Source organism: Moschus berezovskii, chromosome 6, assembly GCF_049115385.1.
Source record: "Moschus berezovskii isolate FMDL1 chromosome 6, NW_MosBer_1.0, whole genome shotgun sequence".
Taxonomy (NCBI): domain Eukaryota; kingdom Metazoa; phylum Chordata; class Mammalia; order Artiodactyla; family Moschidae; genus Moschus; species Moschus berezovskii.
In genome coordinates, this window is record NC_142465.1 from 9228276 (window position 1) to 9250304 (window position 22029).

At 44.0% G+C, this 22029-nt stretch overlaps 1 long non-coding RNA gene across 1 annotated transcript in view; it reads right to left on the reverse strand.

Annotated features, from left to right (window-relative positions):
* Positions 1-207: 207 nt before the first annotated feature.
* LOC148777540 (uncharacterized) overlaps positions 208-22029 on the reverse strand; it is a 62227-nt gene continuing 40405 nt past the window's right edge. The window contains exons 2-4 of the long non-coding RNA XR_016037496.1: positions 8285-8333; positions 2259-2491; positions 208-335 (exon numbers count right to left, since the gene is read on the reverse strand). This is a non-coding gene — a long non-coding RNA (uncharacterized LOC148777540). The remainder of the gene's footprint in view (positions 336-2258; positions 2492-8284; positions 8334-22029) is intronic.

Genomic DNA, 22029 nt, shown 5'->3' on the forward strand with positions numbered 1-22029 from the left:
AAAAAGAAGTTAGATTTACAATTAAGAACTGATCTACATGTGTGAGCTCAGACACTTGTGTCTGGTACAACGAGATACAAAAAAAGCATTTGCACCAAACCACTTATTCTGCAACAGATATTGATTTTTATTTTTCCAGCCTAGACAGTGGTATTTTTGCTTCAAAACAGTCCAGATTCTAACAGTGAGTAGGCACAAATGTAGGGTTGTAAAAAATGTGTTTTTTAAAATAAGAATCACTTTATTATGACTATAGAAAGCCAAATAAATGATTGAATCCATTAGTTGTATTTTCTCAGCATGATTTCCAAAACTGGGTCATCTATGGAGACATCCTGTTGAAAATAAAGAATCTTAGGTTCCACTGGATCAGAACATCCAAGGTCTTTCTTTTTTTCTCCTTCTTTCTCTAAAGTTTTATTTTGGCTGTACTGCAGAGCTTGTGTACACTCCCCAAGAGACTGAACCCTGGCCCTGGCATTGAAAGCAGAGTCCTAGCCACTGCACCACCAGGGATTCCCCAAGATCTTTCCATCTTTGAAAAGACTTTAGGAAATCCTATAATCAAAGATTTTGGGTCTCACTGGTACACACTAGATGGACACTGAACACTGAAATCTAATTTGCAGAGAAAAATAAATTTTTTTCTTAAAAAAAGCATAGTTCTGAGTTACTAAGATGTATGAAAATATCGATCTATTTTATAAGCTTTCTTCACTTTGTTTCAGTTTGGAAATCTTTTCAAATAAGTAAAATATGTTAATCTCAGGAGAACTCATATCATAGTTTGCCTGGGCATGGGCTACAAAGTATTAGCAGAGAGGCTGCTGGAGAAGTTAAACCTTTAGGGAGTTTGCATTTTGGGAGGCAAATGCTAAACCTATGTTTATATCTTCACCATTTCCTAAGAAGGTATACTCTTTGAACAGACTAAAATAAAGATATTGCCAAGCCAACATTAAAAATAGAAGCATGTTTGGAACCTGCACACTCATTCGGCTCCGAGCACTTCCTGCAGACGCCCACAGCTCTCTCCAGCTTCTATCTGATGCGGCAGAACCAGCACATCCCTTTCCTAAAGAGGCTTCTCTCTGGCTTCATAGTAACGCAGAGACCACTGATGCTATTTCTGTGTCAGCAACAATTCTTGTCCTTCCTGTGTCATCCAAGGAGCCCTGAATTCTTCCTGAACGAGGACATGCTAGTCCTGGCCACACTGGCACGGGGCAGCTGCGGGGAAGGGGTTGGGGAAGGGGGAGTGATGGGTGAGTACTCTTTTGAAAGAGGCTCAGCATGAACTCAGCAGATTCACAGAGTAGGTCGAAGTACAAGGTAAATCAAAATTTGAAATATAAATTTGTTTTCTGCTGCTATTTTATTTAAAAAAACAATCATTTTTCTAAATTCAGGGAGAAAAATCAGCCTAAAATCAACGATTTGCTTATTTCTTCCAGTTCCTGTTTTACTTAGCAACTTTCTCTTTGCCTTGTTCTGAAAATACATTATTATCTTTGCATCCTCATACTCTTATTAGACATCTGAATTAGCAAGCACTTGTTACGTGCTCTGTCAGTTAGGTCTTGCTGTATAACAAATTACCCCGCAACTTACTTGCTTGAAAAAACAAGCTCTTATGTAGCTCATAATTCCAGGAACTGAAAAGGTGGTTCTCCTCCAGGCTGCCTTTGCTGCTCTTTGCTGGGCTTATGTGGCCTGTGAGCACTACTGGTGGGGCTGGAGGCTGGCTGGCCTAGGATGGTCTCACCCATATGTCTGGCTGTTGGCAGGTGGCTGACGGGCACCCGCGTGCCGGATACCTCGCATTTGCTCCCCATATTCTCTCTCTTTTAGCAGGCCAGCTGGGGCTCCTTGACATGGTAACCCCAGGGCTCCAACCCCAGCGAAAGACAGCAAGGTCTCAAGTGCCAGTCTCTGCTGTGAATCTGCCGATCTCCTTGTCCAAATCTAGTGTGTCCATGTCCAGACTCCAGGCGTGGTGAAACAGACTCCACCTCTTGATGGGAGGAACTTCACCTTCCCATCCAAAGGACGTGCCTAGACAGATGCGGGGAAGTGATGGCCATTTTTGCAATATACAACAAGGGCCTAGTGTGTGAAAAGTTTTCACATTTAAAAAACAGATGAGGTATCTGCCATGGTGTAATGACTGGAATTTATTTTTTATTTTAGCCTATGTCCTGACAGAGTTCCAAACCAGGCAAATCCACAAAACTTCATCCAGCAATACAAATCCCTACCTTCCTTTCACCATTTGAGCTTTCAGATTATCCTCAGAATTAGCATCGACTCAGAGGCGCCGCAGATGGACCGCAGTGTGGTGAGTACAGCTGGGTGGACGGTGAGGAAAGGCTACCTATGCTGTCAGCACAGGCTTCTCAGTGAGCCTTTACCCTTCCATGATTCCACCACGGGTTCAAAAGTGACAGACACAGAAGGACACTGTCATCTCCCGAAAGCAGAGGTGGAGTCCCTGAGCCAAACAAAAAAAAAAAAAGGAGCTCATTTATTTTGTTTTGTTTTTGTTTGCTTATTAGCTTTTTAAAAGTCCATATATGAGTGAAATCAAAGTGTTTTCTTTCTCTGACTTATTTCACTCGGCATACTATCCTTAAGGCCCAAACCAAACCAAACCAAAGCGAACAGCTACAATGCACAGCTTTGGTTACTGCAGGGCAGGGGTGGGAGGTGAAAAGGGTAAAGGGATTAACCGTACAGCAAGGAATGAAAACTAAATTTTTGGTGGCAAGCACGTTTTAGGGTATACAGAAGTATAACACGATATTATACATTCAAAATTTACAAAATGTTATAAAACAATGTTGCTGCTGCTGCTAAGTCACTTCAATCGTGTCCGACTCTGTGTGACCCCAGAGACGGCAGCCCACCAGGCTCCCCCATCCCTGGGATTCTCCAAGCAAGAACACTGGAGTGGGTTGCCATTTCCTTCTCCAATGCATGAGAGTAAAAAGTGAAAGTGAAGTCACTCAGTCGTCCAACTCTTAGCGACCCCATGGACTACAGCCCACCAGGCTCCTCTGTCCATTGGATTTTCCAGGCAACAGTACTGGAGTGGCTTGCCATTAAAAAAAGTGTGTATGCCTGATTTTGCGACCAGGCATACTTGGTGACTGAAAGAAGGCATTTAGCCAAGACCACTCAGTACTCTTGCCTGGAAAACCCCATGGATGGAGGAGCCTGGTGGGCTGCAGTCCATGGGGTCGCTAAGAGTCGGACACGACTGAGGGACTTCACTTTCACTTTTCACTTTCATGCATTGGAGAAGGAAATGGCAACCCACTCCAGTGTTCTTGCCTGGAGAATCCCAGGGACGGCAGAGCCTGGTGGGAGGCTGTCTATGGGGTCGCACAGAGTCGGACACGACTGACGTGACTTAGCAGCAGCAGCAGCAGCAATCCTTGGATAAGAAACAGAAAATGAGACAAAAACCCTGCAGCACTGTCAAAAAGCGAGCTCACGCTCCACGTGATAATGTCTGAGAGTCCTTCCATCTGAGGAGGGTGGCAATTCTAATTAGTCTGGACGTCAATGCAACTTGGCCCTGTTTTTTTGTTTCCTGGTTTATAACGAGGGAGAATCAGGTTGTGCTAAGATCTTTTCTCCCTATGCCATCCTCTCCTCACCCATGAACAAGTTTTGCAGATTGTGGTTTTTACAAAATATTCTCCACTTTCTCAAATGGCCCACTTGTTAAAGGCCCCTGATGGGCATAGAAGAAGTAGATCCCCTTCTGAAATGCAAAGGTTCAGCTTTACTTAGTATCTTCTAGGACAAAGTGTCTTCTAGGTTTCATTGATGGGCAAATAACAGTGTTGCCTGAATTTTCCATATACTTCAGTTTTAAAAATGTGGGAGGGAATAAATATAAAAGCAGAACTTTGAAATTAGGAGGTTGGGACTGACTTATACACACTCAGTTCAGTTCAGTCACTCAATCGTGTCCGACTCTGCGACCCCATGAACCGCAACACGTCAAGGCCCCTCTGTCCATCATCAACTCCCGGAGTTCACCCAAACTCATGTCCATCGAGTTGGTGATGCCATCCAACCATCTCATCCTCTGTCATCCCCTTCTCCTCCTGCCCTCAATCTTTCCCAACATCAGGGTCTTTTCAAATGAGTCAGCTCTTCACATCAGGTGGCCACAGTATTGGAGTTTCAGCTTCAGCATCAGTCCTTCCAATGAACACCCAGGATTGATCTCCTTTAGGATGGACTGGTTGGATATCCTTGCAGTCCAAGGGACTCTCAAGAGTCTTCAGTACCACAGTTCAAAAGCATCCATTCTTCGGCGATAAGCTTTCTTTACAGTCCAACTCTCACATCCATACATGACCACTGGAAAAACCACAGCCTTGACTAGATGGACCTTTGTTGACAAAGTAATGTCTCTGCTTTTTAATATGCTGTCTAGGTTGGTCATAACTTTCCTTCCAAGGCATAAGCGTCTTTTAATTTCATGGCTGCAATCAGTATCTGCAGTGATTTTGGAGCCCCCAAAAATAAAGTCAGCCACTGTTTTCACTGTCTCCCCAGCTATTTTCCATGAAGTGATGGGATTTTATGCCATGATCTTAGTTTTCTGAATGTTGAGCTTTAAGCCAACTTTTTCACTCTCCTTTTTCACTTTCATCAAGAGGCTCTTTAGTTCCTCTTCACTTTCTGCCATAAGGGTGGTGTCATCTGCATATCTGAGGTTATTGATATTTCTCCCGGTAATCTTGATTCCAGCTTGTGCTTCTTCCAGCCCAGCATTTCTCATGATGTACTCTGCATATAAGTTCAATAAGCAGGGTGACAATATACAGCCTTGACATACTCTTTTTCCTATTTGGAAGCAGTCTGTTGTTCCATGTCCAGTTTTAACTGTTGCTTCCTGACCTGCATACAGGTTTCTCAATAGGCAGGTCAGGTGGTCTGGTATTCCCATCTCTTTCAGAATTTTCCACAGTTTATTGTGATTCACACAGTCAAACGCTTTGGCACAGTCAATAAAGCAGAAATAGATGTTTTTCTGGAACTCTCTTGCTTTTTCCATGACCCAGTGGATGTTGGCAATTTGATCTCTGGTTCCTCTGCCTTTTCTAAAACCAGCTTGAACACATGGAATTTCATGGTTCACGTATTGCTGAAGCCTGGCTTGGAGAATTTTGAGCATGACTTTACTAGCGTGTGAGATGAGCACAATTGTGCAGTAGTTGGAGCATTCTTTGGCATTACCTTTCTTTGGGATTGGAATGAAAACTGACCTTTTCCAGTCCTGTGGCCACTGCTGTTTTCCAAATTTGCTGGCATATTGAGTTCAGCACTTTCACAGCATCATCTTTCAGGATGTGAAATAGCTCAACTGAAATTCCATCACCTCCACTAGCTTTGTTCGTAGTGATGCTTCCTAAGGTCCACTTGGCTTCACATTCCAAGATGTCTGGCTCTAGGTGAGTGTGAGTGATTACACCATCGTGATTATCTGGGTCGTGAAGATCATTTTTGTACAGTTCTTCTGTGTATTTTTGCCACCTCTTCTTAATATCTTCTGTTTCTGTTAGGTCCATACCATGGTATCTCTGATTTTCTTGAAGAGATCTCTAGTCTTTCCCATTCTATTGTTTTCCTCTATTTCTTTGCATTGATCTCTGAGGAAGGCTTTCTTATCTCTCCTTGCTATTCTTTGGAACTCTGCATTCAGATGCTTATATCTTTTCTATTCTGCGTTGCTTTTTGCTTCTCTTCATTTCATAGCTATTTGTAAGGCCTCCTCAGACAGCCATTTTGCTTTTTTACATTTCTTTTTCTGGGGGATGGTCTTGATACCTGTCTCCTGTACCATGTCACAAACTTCTATCCATAGTTTATCAGGTGCTCTGTCTATCAGATCTAGTCCCTTAAATATATTTCTCACTTCCAGTGTATAATCATAAGGGATTTGATTTAGGTCATTCCTGAATGGTCTAGTGGTTTTCACTACTTTCTTCAATTTAAGTCTGAATTTGGCAAAAAGAAGTTCATGATCTGAGCCACAGTCAACTCCCAGTCTTGTTTTTGCTGACTGTATAGAGCTTCTCCATCTTTGGCTGCAAAGAATATAATCAATCTGATTTCGGTGTTGACCATCTGGTGATGTCCATGTGTAGAGTCTTCTCTTGTGTTGTTGGAAGAGGGTGTTTGCTATGACAAGTTTGTTCTCTTGGCAAAACTCTATTAGCCTTTGCCCTGCTTCATTCCATGCTCCAAGGCCAAACTTGCCTGTTACTCCAGGTGTTTCTTGACTTCCTAATTTTGCATTCCAGTCCCCTATAAATAAAAGGACAATTTTGGGGGGTGTTAGTCCTAGAAGGTCTTGTAGGTCTTCATAGAACTGTTCAACTTCAGCTTCTTCAGCGTTGCTGGTCAGGGCATAGACTTGGATTACTGTGATATTGAGTGGCTTGTCTTGGAAACAAAGAGATCATTCTGTTGTTTTTGAGATTGCATCCAAGTACTGCATTTTGGAATCTTTTGTTGACCATAATAGCTACTCCATTTCTTCTAAGGAATTCCTGCCCACAATAGTAGATATAATGGTCATCTGAGTTAAATTCACCCATTCCAGTCCATCTTAGTTTGCTGATTCCTAGAATGTTGATGTTCACTCTTGCCATCTCCTGTTTGACCACTTCCAACTTGCCTTGATTCATGGACCTAACATTTCAGGTTCCTATATTGCTCTTTACAGAATCAGACCTTGCTTCCATCATCAGTGACATCCACAACTAGGTGTTGTTTCACTTTGGCTCCATCCCTTCATTCTTTCTGGAGTTATTTCTCCACTGATCTCCTGTAGCATACTGGGCACCTACCGACCCAGGTAGTTCATCTTTCAGTGTCCTATAATTTTGCCTTTTCATACTGTTCATGGGGTTCTCAAGGCAAGTATAATGAAGTGGTCTGCCATTCCCTTCTCCAGTGGACTACATTCTGTCAGACCTCTCCACCATGACCCGCCAGCCTTGGGTGGCCCCACACGGCATGGCTTAGTTCACTGAGTTAGACAGGGCTGTGGTCCGTGTGCTCAGATTGCCTAGTTGTCTGTGATTGTGGTATCAGTCTGTCTGCCCTCTGATGCCCTCTCTCAGTGCCTGCCATCTCAATACACACTGCTGCTGCTGCTGCTAAGTCACTTCAGTCGTGTCTGACTCTGTGTGACCCCATAGATGGAAGCCCACCAAGCTCCCCTGTCCCTGGGATTCTCCAAGCAAGAACACTGGAGTGGGTTTCCATTTCTGTATATAAAATAAATAACCAACAAGGGCCTACTGTATAGCACAGGGAACTATACTGAATGTTTTGTAATAACTTACACAGGAAAAGAACTTGAATAAGAATATATATGTATTACATACACTTCCCTGGTGGCTCAGTGGTAAACAATCTGCCTGCCAATTCAGGAGATGTGGGTTCAATCCCTGGGTCTGGAAGATCCGCTGGAGAAGGGAATGGTAAAGCACTCCAGTATTCTTGCCTGGGAAATCCCATGGACAGAGCAGCCTGGTGGGCTACAGTCCATGGGATCACAAAAGAGTCAGACATGACTTAGTGACTAAACAACAACAACAGCATATGTATACATACATATTTGTATTTATATGTAACTGAATCACTGTGAAACTGACACAACACTGTAAATCAACTACACTTCAATCAAATAAGTGAATAAGTAAATTAAAAAAAAATAATAAAAACAGAGCCTTTGAAGGGAATTACAGTTCCATGGACCAATGCCCTAGGGTTAGAAAAGGGCTCCTGTGAGCTATTGATCCCCTTGGAAGGAGTACGACCCAGGGGGCCTCAGGTCCTCGGCCCGTCAGGCCCTCCTCCTTCGGAGCACTCTGCTCTTAACCATTTTGTACATTGAGATTTTGCAAGATATTTCTTCTGATGAAAGGTTTCTGAAGCAAAGACTTCATTTTGTCGGTGAGGAACCGGAGGCCCAGGGATGAGGGGTAACCTGCTCAGGGTCACCTTGTTTGTCAGACGCAGAGCTGAGGACAGAATTCAAATCTCAACTCTAGGCCAGTCTTCTTTGTTCTACCACATGCCATCTTCCACTTCTCTGCCTAAGTTGGGCATCTTCTTTTTAGTAGATGCTCACTCGGATGGCACTATAAATATTGCCAATATGTTTGACACAGATCAGAAGGTGAAAATTGTTATTTCTCATTTGAACAATTGCTATGACGTGATCTGGGTTCTGGCTTCAAATTCTTACCCTGTTTTCCACGAGCTGGGTGACTGAATTTCTCTCTGTTGCAGTCTCACTGTAAAATAGAGGCAATGACACTCAACAACGGCCCAGCTTTTTGTAAATAAGCAGATAGCTAATACAAAATGCTGCTATGATTATTGGTTTATTGCTTTGATTATACAAAAATAATTACTATTCATGCACTGTAAAAGCTCCACTACAATGAACTGTCTCTTAACACTTTTGGAAAAACTAAAGCAATAATCAAAACAGTCACCATTTGTATGGAACATAACTCAAGTTAACCAAACCATGGTCAAAGGACCTGTGTTGCCTGCAAACCGTGCAGTTTGAAGGGCACTAAGAACTAAGGAATGAGCCTTGAGAAATCATCTGACGGTCCTGAATCTTATAAAGCCTGGAATACATATGAAAGGAATACTGGAGAAGAATTCACCGGGGCTGTCTCTTAACTAATGCACAACACAAGCTCCAGAAACTTCAGTTGGTCCTGAAATTCACTGCTTCCCACTTAGAAGCTGCTTCTAAATGTGGCAGCTCTCCCACTGCCTAATTAAAATGCCTTCCCAGAACAGCTTTAAATCTGACAAGGATGAATGGTTGCCAAATGGGCCCCTTTCTTTGCCGGGCCTGCAGATCATTTGCCTCCAGCTAACAGGAACTGAGCCAAAAGTGGGGCATCAGAAGGCTTCAGTCCCTGAGTAAGGGCTGTTCTATGATGCTCAAATGTGGAATGGGCTCTGTGGTAGCTCAGATGATTCTGTGATATCAGCAAATTGGGCATAGCTATGCTACAAGGCAGGCGAAGTGGTGTCCGGATGAACACGACTCTGGTGTGTGCCATGGTTTCCGATTTCTTTCATGATTGTGTACAACATCCAGATTATGTCAGATTATGTCTCCATTTGTAGAGCATGGATTTGAAATCTTCATGGGGTAATGGACTGGTGCTGGGAGATGTGTGCTCAGATTCTGGCCCAGTTACTGAGTATCTTTGCTGGATTAAACTTTGGGTCTCTGTTTCCTCATCTGTGAAATAGTCAGTGAGGCAGAAAGTTAGGTTAGGAATTTTTAAAGTACTTTTCCAGTTCTAATAGCTTCTTAGTTTATGGTTAAAGGTAGTAACGACCAACAACTTCCCTTCTCTCTTTGGATTATTTAAATTGTCTCATATATCAAATTACAATGGATTTAAAAATTATATTGAGTCTGTGGCCTATTACCCATCTATGTAGTATGTTAAGGAAGTTTATTGTTTTGATTACTGCCTGGGCTAGTGATTTAGTAAGAACTAAACTGTGCTGTGGAGAAGGAAATGGCAACCCACTCCAGTGTTCTTGCCTGGAGAATCCCAGGGATGGGGGAGCCTGGTGGGCTTCCGTCTATGGGGTCGCACAGAGTCGGACACGACTGAAGTGACTTAGCAGCAAACTGTGCTGTAAGAAACAAAATCTGGAGCTCCCTGGCAGTCCAGAGGCTAGGACTCTGTATTCTCACTGCTGAGGGCCCAGTTCAGTGCCTGGTTGGGGAACTAAATGACCACAAGCTGTGAGGTATGGCCAAAACAAAAAAGAGAGAGAGAAAGAAACCAAATCTAACTACTGCAGTTTAAAAACACAGGTTTTCTTCTCTGACATGAAAGAACTCTAGAGGTAGGAAATCCACAAACACTGTGGCTTGATAAAGAAGTTCCACTGCATGTGGCTACTAACCTCAAGTTTACTTCCTATGAAGTGAGGTGAAAGTCGCTCAGTCGTGTCTGATTCTTTGCGACTCCGTGGACTATACAGTCCATGGAATTCTCCAGGCCGGAACACTGGAGTGGGTAGCCTTTCCTTTCTCCCAGGGGATCTTCCCAACCCAGGGATTGAACCCAAGTCTCCCGCATTGCAGATGGATTCTTTACCAGCTGAGCCACAAGGGAAGCCCAAGAATACTAGAGTGCGTAGCCTATCTCTTCTCCAGCAGATCTTCCCAACTCAGGAATCAAACTGGAGTCTCCTGCATTGTAGGCAGATTCTTTTCAAACTGAGCTATCAGGGAAGCCCAAGATTACCTCCTAATACAGTATCATTGCTAGGATGCCAACTCTTGCATCTATATTCCAGGAGCAAGGGGAAATTGACAAAAGCGGGGGCATCCTTTGACTAGGGAATGCTGTTCATAATCTGGGCACACTGCCATCCTAAATAAAACTGGGGTCCTGTTGCTAAGAAGAAATAGTACCAACCATCTGGTTCTGTCACAGCCAGTTATCTCAGCGGGATTCCTTGGACATTTCCTCAGTCCGGAATAGCTTTCTCCTAAGTTCAAGAGCCAATCTAGACAAACTCCTCTGTTTTTCAACACCTTTAAGCCATGTTAGGAGTCTGGGAAGGAAGGCACTATCTTTCTGATTGCGGATTTGAAAGATCATTTTCAAAGGTGAAAGGCAGCAAATTTATTCTAGTGTAGGTGCCACTTGAAGAATTTGCTATTTTTGAATTATTACAGTAAGAGTATTTTCCAGTTTTCCTAGGAAATAAACTAATTTTCACCTTCCTAAAAAATATTTCAAAACTATTTAAAGTAATTCTGTTCTTCCTATGAATAAGTTCCACAGCTTAGCAACAGAGAACAGAGGGAAGACATACAAAGCTTTTTCTTTTTTAAAAAAATAATAGCTCACCCCCAACTTGGATTAGGTAAAATAGTCACTTGGGCAAAAGGAATTCACTTCCTGAAGTTCTGTTTTTATCTTTGCTGCTAAAAACCCACTGGCTGCATTTCTCACTATGGTATTTTGCTTTTCTAATAATCTTAGTTCATCTGACTAGTCAAAAATGCCAAAGAGGTATATGGGTTTTAAGAAATTAAAAACAGAACCCGATCAAAACCTAAGCAGACTGAAGGCTGAAGCCATTTGGGGACAGTGCTTCAGTTCATACACTTTGGCTCTGGGTTCATATTTACCACAGATCCCTGTTCCCCATTTGCGACAGTTAATTCTATGTGTCATCATGTCTACGCCACAGTAGTCAGATATTTGGTTCAGTCAGTCAGTTAGTTCAGTCGCTCAGTCGTGTCCAACTCTTTGTGACCCCACGAATCACAGCACGCCAGGCCTCCCTGTCCATCACCAACTCCCGGAGTTCATTCAACCTCATGTCCGTCGAGCTGGTGATGCCATCCAGCCATCTCATTCTCTGTCGTCCCCTTCTCCTCCCGCCCCACAATCCTTCCCAGCATCAGAGTCTTTTCCAGTGAGTCAACTCATTACATAAGGGGGCCAAAGTATTGGAGTTTCAGTTTTAGCATCAGTTTTGCTTATTTTTTAATTGGCCATACTCCACAGCTTGCCAGCTCTCAGTTTCCTAACCAGCGATCGAACCCATGCTCTCTGCAGTGGAAGCTCACTGTTCTAGCTACTGGATTGCCAGGGAATTCACAAAACAGCAGTTTAGATTTTGATGTGAAGGCACTTTTTAGATGAGTACATGTGTGCATGTATGCTCAGTCATGTCCGCCTCTTTGTGACTCCATGGGCTATAGCCCTCCAGGCTCCGCTGTCCATGGAATTTTCCAGGCAAGAATCCTGGAATGGGTTGCCATTTCCTACTCCAGGGGAACTTCCCAACCCAGGGATCAAACCCATGTCTCCTGCATCTCCTGAATTGGCAGGCAGATTCTGCTCCCACTGGGAGGCTGCCCTTTTAGATGAGACTGCCATTTAAATCAGTAAATTTCGAGTAAAGCAGATTACCTCCACAGTGTAGGTGGGATTCATCCAATAAGTTGAAGGTCTTGAGAGATAAAGACTACATTTATCAGAGGGAGCAGCAACTCTGCCTTCAGACTGTCTTCTGATTTATGACCCCAACATCAACTCTGCCCCGGTCCCTAGCCTTCTAGCCTTCTCTGCAGACCTCAAAACTTGCTCCCACAACTGCACGAGCCAATTTCTTAAAAGTTTAATAGACAGATAGATAGACAGACACTCAGAGGACACAAACAAAACCTGGTGTGCCCCAGGACCCAGGGAAAGGAGCAGTGACCTCCATAAGAGACTGAGCCAGACCAGACTTTGAGGGTTTCAGCGTCTCCTGCAGAGGCACGGGTCAGGAGTGGTCTGCCGTGGGGACAGGGGCTCTGGCTGCAGCAGCCCTGGGAGGTGGCGCATGGGGCATAAGTCCCCCTGGAGGAGCTCGCCATGACCCCCACCATAGAGCCGCTGAGGAGACGACCCACAAACTGGAGAGCAACTGCACCAAAGAGGGTCTCGCACTGCTGCAAAAGCTCCAGGGCCCACACAGGCTTCCCAGCCTGGGCATCTGCAAAAGGACCGAGAGTCCCCAGGGAACTTGACTCTGAGGGCCAGAGGGATTTGACTCCAGAACTTCCACAGGACTGGGGAAGCAGACTCTGGGAGGGCACAGACAGAACCTTGTGCACACCAGGACCCAGGAGAAAGGAGCAGCGACCCCACAAGGGACTGACTCGGACCTGCCTGTGGGTGTCCAGGAGTCACTGGCAGAGGCGTGGATCGACAGTGGCCTGCCTCAAGGTCAGGGGCACTGCATACAACAGTCCTGGGAACCAGGCGTGATGGCGTAAGTTCTTTTGAAGGAGGTCGCCATTACCGCCGTTGCTCCTACCAGTTTAGCCTCAGGCTAAACTACAGTGAGGGAACACAGCACCACCCATCAGCAGAAAATTGGATTAAAGATTTACTGAGCAGGGCCCCTGCCCACCAAAGCAAGACCCAGTTGTCCCCACAGCCAGTCCTTCCCATCAGAAAGCTTCCACAACCTCTTATCCTCATCCATCAGACAGAATGAAAACCACAATCACAGAGAACGATCCAGACTGATCACATGGATCACAATGTTGCCTAACTCAGTGAAACTATGAGCCGTACCGTGTGGGGCCACCCAAGATGGATGGGTCATAGTGGAGCGTTCTGACAAAACGTGGTCCACTGGAGAAGGGAATAACAAACTACTTCAGCATTCTCGCCTTGCATGGTATGAAAAGGCAAAAGGATATGATACTGAAAGATGAACTCCTCAGGTTGGTAGATGCCCAATATGCTACTGGGGAAGAGTGGAGAAATAACTCCAGAACGGATGAAGGGATGGAGCCAAAGCAAAACCAATACCCAGTTGTGGATGTGACTGGTGATAGAAGCAAGGTCCGATGCTATAAGGAGCAATATTGCACAGGAACATGGAATGTTAGGTCCATGAATCAAGGTAAATTGGAAGTGGTCAAACAGGAGATGGCAAGAGTGAACACTGACATTTTAGCAATCAGTGAACTAAGATGGACTGGAATGCATGAATTTAACTCAGATGACCATTATATCTACTACTGTGGGCAGGAATCCCTTAGAAGAAATGCAGTAGCCATCATGGTCACCAAAAGAGTCCGAAATGCAGTACTTGGGTATAATCTCAAAAATGACAGAATGTCCTCTATTCATTTCCAAGGCAAACCATTCAATATCACAGTAATCCAAGTTTATACCCCAAACACTAATGCTGAAGAAGCTGAAGTTGAATGGTTCTATGAACCCCTACAAGACCTTCTAGAATTAACACCAAAAAAAGATGTCCTTTTCATGATAGGGGACTGCAATGCAAAAGTAGGAAGCCAAGACACACCTGGAGTAACAGGCAAGTTTGGAGTACAAAATAAAGCAGGGCAAAAGCTAACAGAGTTTAGCCAAGAGAACGCACTGGTCATAGCAGACATCCTCTTCCAACAACACAAGAGAAGACTCGATAGATGGTCAATACCGAAATCACATTGATTATATTCTTTGCAGTCGATGATGGAGAAGCTCTATACAGTCAGCAAAAGCAAGACCAGGAGCTGACTGTGGCTCAGACCATGAACTCCTTATTGCAAAATTCAGATTTAAATTGCAGAATGTAGTGAAAACCACTAGGCCATTCAGTTATGACCTAAATCAAATCCCTTATGATTATACAGTGGAAGTGACAAACAGATTCAAGGGATTAGATCTGATAGAGTGACTGGAGAACTATGGATGGTGGTTTGTAACACTGTACAGTAAGCAGTGACAAAACCATCTCTAAGAGGATTAAATGCAAAAAGGCAAAATGTTTGTCTGAGGAGGCCTTACAAACAGCTGAGAAAAGAAGAGAAGCAAAAGGCAAGAGAGAAAAGGAAAGATATATCCATCTGAATTCAGAGTTCCAAAGAATAGCAAGGAGAGATAAGAAAGCCTTCCTCAGCCATCAATGCAAAGAAATAGAGGAAAACAATAGAATGGGAAAGACCAGAGATCTCTTCAAGAAAATTAGAGATACCAAGGGAATATTTCATGCAAAGATGGGCTCGATAAAGGACAGAAATGGTATGAACCTAACAGAAGCAGAAGATAAGAAGAGGTGGCAAGTATAAACAGACGAACTATACAAAAGAGATCATAATGACTCAGATAACCATAATGCTGTGATCACTCACCTAGATCCAGACATCCTGGAGTGTGAAGTCAAGTGGGCCTTAGGGAGCATCACTACGAACAAAGCCTAGTGGAGGTGAACCTAAAAGATGATGCTATGAAAGTGCTGCATTCAATATGTCAGCAAATTTGGAAAATTCAGCAGTGGCCACAGGACTGGAAAAGGTCAGTTTTCATTCCAATCCCAAAGAAAGGCAATGCCAAAGAATGCTCAAACTACCGCACAATTGCACTCATTCCCCATGTTAGCTAAGTAATGCTCGAAATTCTCCAAGCCAGGCTTCAACAGTACATGAATCATAAACTTCTAGATGTTCAAGCTGGATTTAGAAAAGGCAGAGGAACCAGAGATTAAACTGCCGACATCCATTGGATCTTAGGAAAAGCAACAGAATTCCAGAAGAACATCTACTTCTGGATATTACACAAGCCTTTGACTGTGTGGATCACAACAAACTGGAAAATTCTTCAAGAGATATGAATACCAGGCTACCTTACCTGCCTCCTGAGAAATCTGAATGCAGTTCAAGAAGCAACTGTTAGAACCAGACATGGAACAATGGACTGGTTTATAGTTGGGAAAGGAGTACGTCAAGGCTGTATATTGTCACCCTGCTAATTTAACTTACATGAAGAGTACAGCATGTGAAAATGCTGGGCTGGATGAAGCACAAGCTGAAATCAAGATTGCCAGGAGAAATATCAATAACCTCATATATGCAGATGACACCACCCTTACGGCAGGAAGTGAAGAGGAACTAAAATGCCTCTTGATGAAAGTGAAAGAGGAGAGTGAAAAAGCTGACTTAAAACTCAACATTTAAAAAATAAAGATCACGGCATCTGGTCCCATCACTTCATGGCAAATAGATGAGAAAACAGTGGAAACAGTGACTTTATTTTTTGGGGGGCTCCAAAATCACTGTAGATGGTGACTGCAGCCATGAAATTAAAAGACGCTTGCTCCTTGGAAGAAAAGCTATGACCAACCTAGACAGCATTTAAAGAGCAGAGACTTACTTTGCCTCCTAAGTTCCATACAGTCAAAGCTATGTTTTTTCTAGTAGTCAAGTATGGATGTGATAATTGGACCATAAATAGAGTTGAGCAGTGAAGAATTGGTACTTTTGAACTGTGGTGTTGGAGAAGACTCTTGAGAGTCCCCTGGACGACAAGGAGATCCAGCCAATCTTAAAGGAAATTAGTTCTGAATATTCATTGGAAGGACTGATGCTGAAGCTGAAGCTCCAATACTTTGGCCACCTGATGCAAAGAACTGACACATTAGAAAAGACCCTGATGCTGGGAAAGAGTGAAGGCAGGAGGAGAAGGGGACAACAGAGGATGAGATGGTTGGATGGCATCACCGATTTAATGGGTGTGAGTTTGAGCAAGCTCTGGAGGTTGGTGAAGGACAGGGAAGCCTGGTGTGCTGCAGTCCACGGGGTCGCAAAGATTCAGACATGACTGAGTGACTGAACAACAACAGATAGACAGACAGACATGTTGCTTCTTGTTCCCTGGTGAACTCTGACAAATAAACCATACCAAATTTTGGCTCATCAATGTTTGTAAAGCCCGTTTGTAGTCCTTCTCGTTCCTGCAATCCATTATTCAAAACAGACTGAATAAGGCTTTTAGGTCTAAAGGAACAGAGGATATGAGTCATGGCGTGAGACTGGGTTGGTATCACAGTACCAAGCTCAAATTCCCTGGGTAAATCTCTTACCCCTCTGAGCCTGCATGTCTATCCCTGTAAAACAGGTTACGATGCTGATTGAGGGATAAAATGATAACGACAGTAATGACAGCAAACAGTGCATTACTTTTCCGGAGCGTTTACTAAGTGCCATGAACATGGACTCTCTTTTCTCTCCCAAACAGCCCTAGAAGTGGAAAGTGAGGTTCACAAAGGGAGCTTTTCCGAATTCTCGCAGGCGGCACGTGGCGAGCAGCAGCAGGGCCAGCACCGTGCTGCCTGCGTAGCACACGTGAAGACGCGCAGCCACGCCTGCCGGGAGCAGACAGTCTGTGGTAAGTCCTCCCACTTCCCTCTTCATTGTCTTTCTGCAAAGGTCAGAGCCGGTGAAAGCAACAAAGTGTTGTACCCTTCAATCTGTAGCTCTCAGGCAGTCAGAAATCTGCCCCAAGGTGATTCACTCTGCAATTTCTTGCCACAAACTGAATCTGAAAGCAAAGACTGCCTGTTCCACCGCAGCATCTAGAGTGGCCGATGGTCAGGTTGGGATTGTCTAACCAACTGGACACAGCCACTGTCTATACTGCTGAATTCACTCCCAGAGTCAATCACAAGCCGACGTGTTTGCCTCCATTTTCCTGCTGTAATTTCACCATGAAATCACACATGGAAAGAAAGAATAAAGAGTGGATGGTGGTCTGAATCTCCCTTGCTAACTTGGGGCTGCCCAGGGGGTGTGACGCCTTTTCTTACTTGGTTATGTTGATAGGGAAGCCATGCAAAGCGGCACAGAGCCCTCCCTCTGTACATTCTCTCTGTCCCTTCTCTCTTCTCTTTGGAAAACACTGAAGAGATCTGTTCCATTAGCATGAAGAGTGCATTTACGCGTTTTTTAAAGTCGTTTTTGGCAAACCAGATAGCTGTTCTATGACAGGCTACAGACACAGTGTCTGGCTATTTATCATAATAATAGGCATCCTTACAATATGGATGTCTCTGAGTGTAACATTATCTCTGAAAATTCATTTCGTGTGAGGGTGTTGATGTTGGTAACCAAGTTATTCTCTAATTCTAGGGGAAGAGGTTTTGAGAGTCCTCTGTAGTTGACATAACAACTGCTATACGCATGCTCAAATTTTGATCAACTTAATTTAAATTTTAGCAAAGATTGGTTTAATTCCAGCTAATTACTTTAGGGCTTCCAGTATAAATGGCAATGTAGGCAGTAGTATTTTTATTATTAAGCTTTTGGTATAAAACATATTTTTCAAAGATAATTTGGGTTTCTTTTTGCAGCCTGAGGCAGTTGTAAAATAACGTAGCTTTTTACAACTGTGTATTCTATAGTATTTTTTCATTTGGTGAAATTTTAACTGTTAGTGTTTTTGGCATTGTGCTTTGTACCATTTATTAAATAAAAATTTTTAAAAAAACAAAGATAATTTAAACATTTAGGACCTGAATTACACGTTTTCGTCGTCTGACACAATGAACACTTGACATCTGTAACAACTATTCCAACAAACACGGCGTGTGGCACGGCTCAGAAGCCACAGACACTGGGGAGTCGATTCCTTTCTGGCCTCCTGGCCCTCCATTCTTCTGCAGTGATGCCAAGCTTCTTCTTGGGTCATAGAGAACACGTCCTTCTTCCCCACGCTATGCACGTGCTGTTTCCTTGGTCCACGGTGACCCTCCTGTCCTTCATCCCCTCTCTTCCCACTGTGCAGCCCAGATTCTTCTCCCTAGACATTCAGGTCAAGAGTCATCTCCCTCAGGAAGCCGTCCCTGATTTTTCCCATACTACTTCTTTGGAGCTTAATGTCTATTTATCTCCCACAGTTCTTCAAAGGCATATAAGTCCAAACGTAGTTAGCTCTCAGCTATCCACCTGGACATGCCTGCTGGTCCAGGAATCTGCCTGCTAATGCAGGAGACATAGGTTCTGTCCCTGGTCTGGGAAGACCCTACATGCTCTGGAGCAACTAACCCCAGGGGGCCACAACTACCGCACCTAGAAGCCCCGCTCCACAACAAGAGGAGCCACGACGATGAGCCCGCGCACCGCAGGGAAGACACAGGGCCGCCACAAATAAGTAAGTGAACGATAGACCTAGACATCCTAGAAGGCGTGTAGAGACCTAGAAAGAAATCCATGCTTCTTACAACAAGGAAGTGAGAGATGATTCTATACAGTTTGATCCAGTACCTTAAGAATAGAACCATGTCTTCTGGATTCTGCTGATCCCACAGGGCCAGGTGGCAAGACTAATACAGACTCTTGAAGAGAATTTAGAAAGTGCTAAAGAAAAAAAAAAAAAAAAAACAGCGGAAAAACAACTCGATCCAGTTGTCCAGTGCTAACCTGTGCTGATATTAGTGGGTATCTTGGGGCTTTGTTTTGTTTCCAGTATGCATGTCTACATGAAGTTTGATTCTCTTCATTCCTTAGACTGTAGGACAACCACCCGCCATGACCATGCTCATTGGACCTAGCCTGTTCTTGTAAAGGCTGTGTTAGAGGTACGTATGATATGTACCGGAAAGTTCACACACAAATCGAGTGTACAGCTTGATGAATTTTAATAAAATGAAGCCACCATGTAGCCAGCACCTGGATCAGAAAGTAGCACTTTACCAATGCCCTGGATGCCCCTCTTGCATCCCCTTCTAGTTTCTGCCCCCCCCCCCACCAAGGCAATCATTATGTATACTTCTGACACATTGTAACTTTGCCTGTTTGGGAACTTTGCAGAGACAGAATAATACAATATGTACTTCCATATGTGTGTATGTAATGACCAAGCTGAGTTTAGGTTGAGGAAGAAGCTGAGGGCATCCACCAGGGTGAAGCAGATATTGGACTAGTTTGTGTACATGAATGTGCTTGTGATGTAGGGACTAACTCACTGATCCACCAGAAAATGCTCCAGGGCCCCTGTGTTCACAGCCTAAGTCCTACCATATCATTTGGGACAGTCTCAGAGCCAGAGGATACCACCATACCAGCCTAGGCTTAAGTAGCAGGAAAGTGAAGTGAAAGTGAAGTCGCTCGGTCGTGTCCCACTCTTCGCGACCCCATGGACTGTAGCCTACCAGGCTCCTCCGTCCATGGGATTTTCCAGGCAAGAGTACTGGAATGGGGTGCCATTTCCTTCTCCAGGAGATCTTCCTAACCCAGGGATTGCACCCAGGTCTCCCTCATTGCAGGCATACGCTTTAACATCTGAGCCACCAGGGAAGTCAAGTAGCAGGAAGTGAAGGATAATTCCCATTTGTACAAACTGAGAATAAAATCCAGGTATTAAAAAAAAAAATAGAGGACTAACTCCCCAAATTATCTGAAGCATGAGAGAGGGCCTTGGCCTCCTAGGAAGCTTCTAGATCTGTGTGTGTTGAATACGTTTTCCTGTGCCAGAAATTATAGTCCTATGGATTCGATGAATCAGATCTATTTCTAACAGGAAAAATGAGGATAAATCCAGTAAAAATAGCTACCTTTTATTAACCACTTCTCTTGTGCGCCAGACACTGGTATATATACACGTCAGCTGCTTTATGTGAGCGTACTGCTCAGTCCTGAGGAAAGCCTTAAGAGGGAGATCTCACTACCCTTGTTCTACCATCGAGGAAGCTAAGGTAAATCCACAGTTTTGATCACTGGTGCTGGAATGGGCTGGCTGGTGAGCTGGTCAGCAGAGGGTTTCGAAGGAAGGACCTCCCTGGCAATCCAGGGGCTAAGACTGCTCGGGGTACGGATCTGATCCCTGGGCCAGGAATTAAGATTCCACGTGCTGTGTGGCATGGCCAAAAATTTTTTTTTAATTTCTTTAAAGAGAGAAAGAGAGAATGACAATACAGTAAGAATCTGAGGGTCTACTCCACGAGAGTGGTTCCTTCCCTGAAACTGGGTGGGAAGGAATTCAATCTATCTAGCTAATATGGAGCGGAACGCATCTTCTTGAGAAAAAGAGCCCGTGTCCATGGAGGCTGACAGAGGCGCTCAGTGATAGACCTGGGGAGGGGAGGTAGTGTGTGATGGTCTGGTCAGGATCCTGTTCCTGTGGTGTGCCATCCAACTATCCTCTGGACATGTGGGCAAAAGATGCCAGCCTGAATCCCTGGCATCAGAACTTTCTTAGAATCCTGGAGAGGCCCATATCTTGTGAGCAGATCATGAGGGAGTTCTCTACTATCTCCTGGAAATCCACTCCTCCGAGCAGGCCTCAGCAATCGAGCATAGGTTTTAAAATGTAAACCAACCCTTGGGATTCCCCGGTGCTGTTGTGGCTGACTCTGCACTCCCAGTGCAGGCAGCCCAGGTTTGATCCCTGCAGGGAACTAGACACCATGTGCCACAACTAAGAGTTCACAGGCTGAAACTAAACATCCTGCATGCTGCAACCAAGACCCGGTGCAGCCAAATAAATACAAATATATATATATATATATATAAAAGTAAACTAACCCTGAAGCAAGAGGTTGAGTGTTCCTCTTTTTAAGACTCGTGAAACTGCTGTCAGCCCACACCCTCAGCTTCTCCTAGCCCTCAGGACAAGGAGTAGAATTGAGGCCAGACACAGCCAGAAGACTCTTTCCCTAACAACTGCCAAGAAGGGAAGGGAAGCGTCCTTGAGGACTGCAGCTGGTTTAAAGTGGCGCCAAGACAGTGCCCACACATTCCTTTGGAACATCCTATTTATTGAGAAGCTTGTCAGCACCTTACCTGACATATCAGGCCTGGAGAATCTCTTCAAGGGTCTCCTCCTGGGCAAGAAACTGGCACAGTTTCCCCCAGCTCCTCATCCGAGGACTAGATGGTAAGGGATATTAACAAGCAACACTGTTCCAGCTATCAAATATAAATACAGCATGGGGCTTGCTTCCCTGAGAACTGACTGAGGTCAGCAAATCTGCAGGGAGGTTCTCAGAACAACCATCCTCAACAGGTCCGAGGAATAATTTGATGAAGGAGCCTAAAGAGGTGAAGCAGGGAAAACTGGTGGGAAAAAGACAGCTTTTATCCTTTCAAGTCGAGAAGGCAACTCTCTCCACTGTCTATATTAACTTCTAGCTTTCTGATCACTGCAAATACGAGTGGAACGTATAGTGGGAAGATGGGTTTGAGGGGAACAGTGGGTCAAAGAATAAGGAAGCAGAGGAAGGGGGAGGTGAGAGCAAAGGGGGTAAAACTCCAAATAAAAGATAGCGTAGATGGTGTGTCAATTAAATTAAAAATAAGCAAATCAACAAATCAATGATCAAGTCTCAGAGAACGATGCCTGTTTTAAAATGGGATACGGGAAAAACCAAAAGCAGTAAGACAAAAGGGAGTTAAGCATAGAGCAAATTATTCCAAATTAAGATTAGGAATGAACAAAAATGAATAAAATAGATATAATTTTTGAAAAGACAGGGTCAGTGAAAAAAGAGACAAAAGCTTTGAAATAGAAAGCTAATAAAATTAAGCTGGAGCTAAACCCAAATGCCTGTATGCAGGTCAGGAAGCAACAGTTAGAACCGGTCATGGAACAACAGACTGGTTCCAAATAGGAAAAGGTGTACGTCAAGGTTGTATAT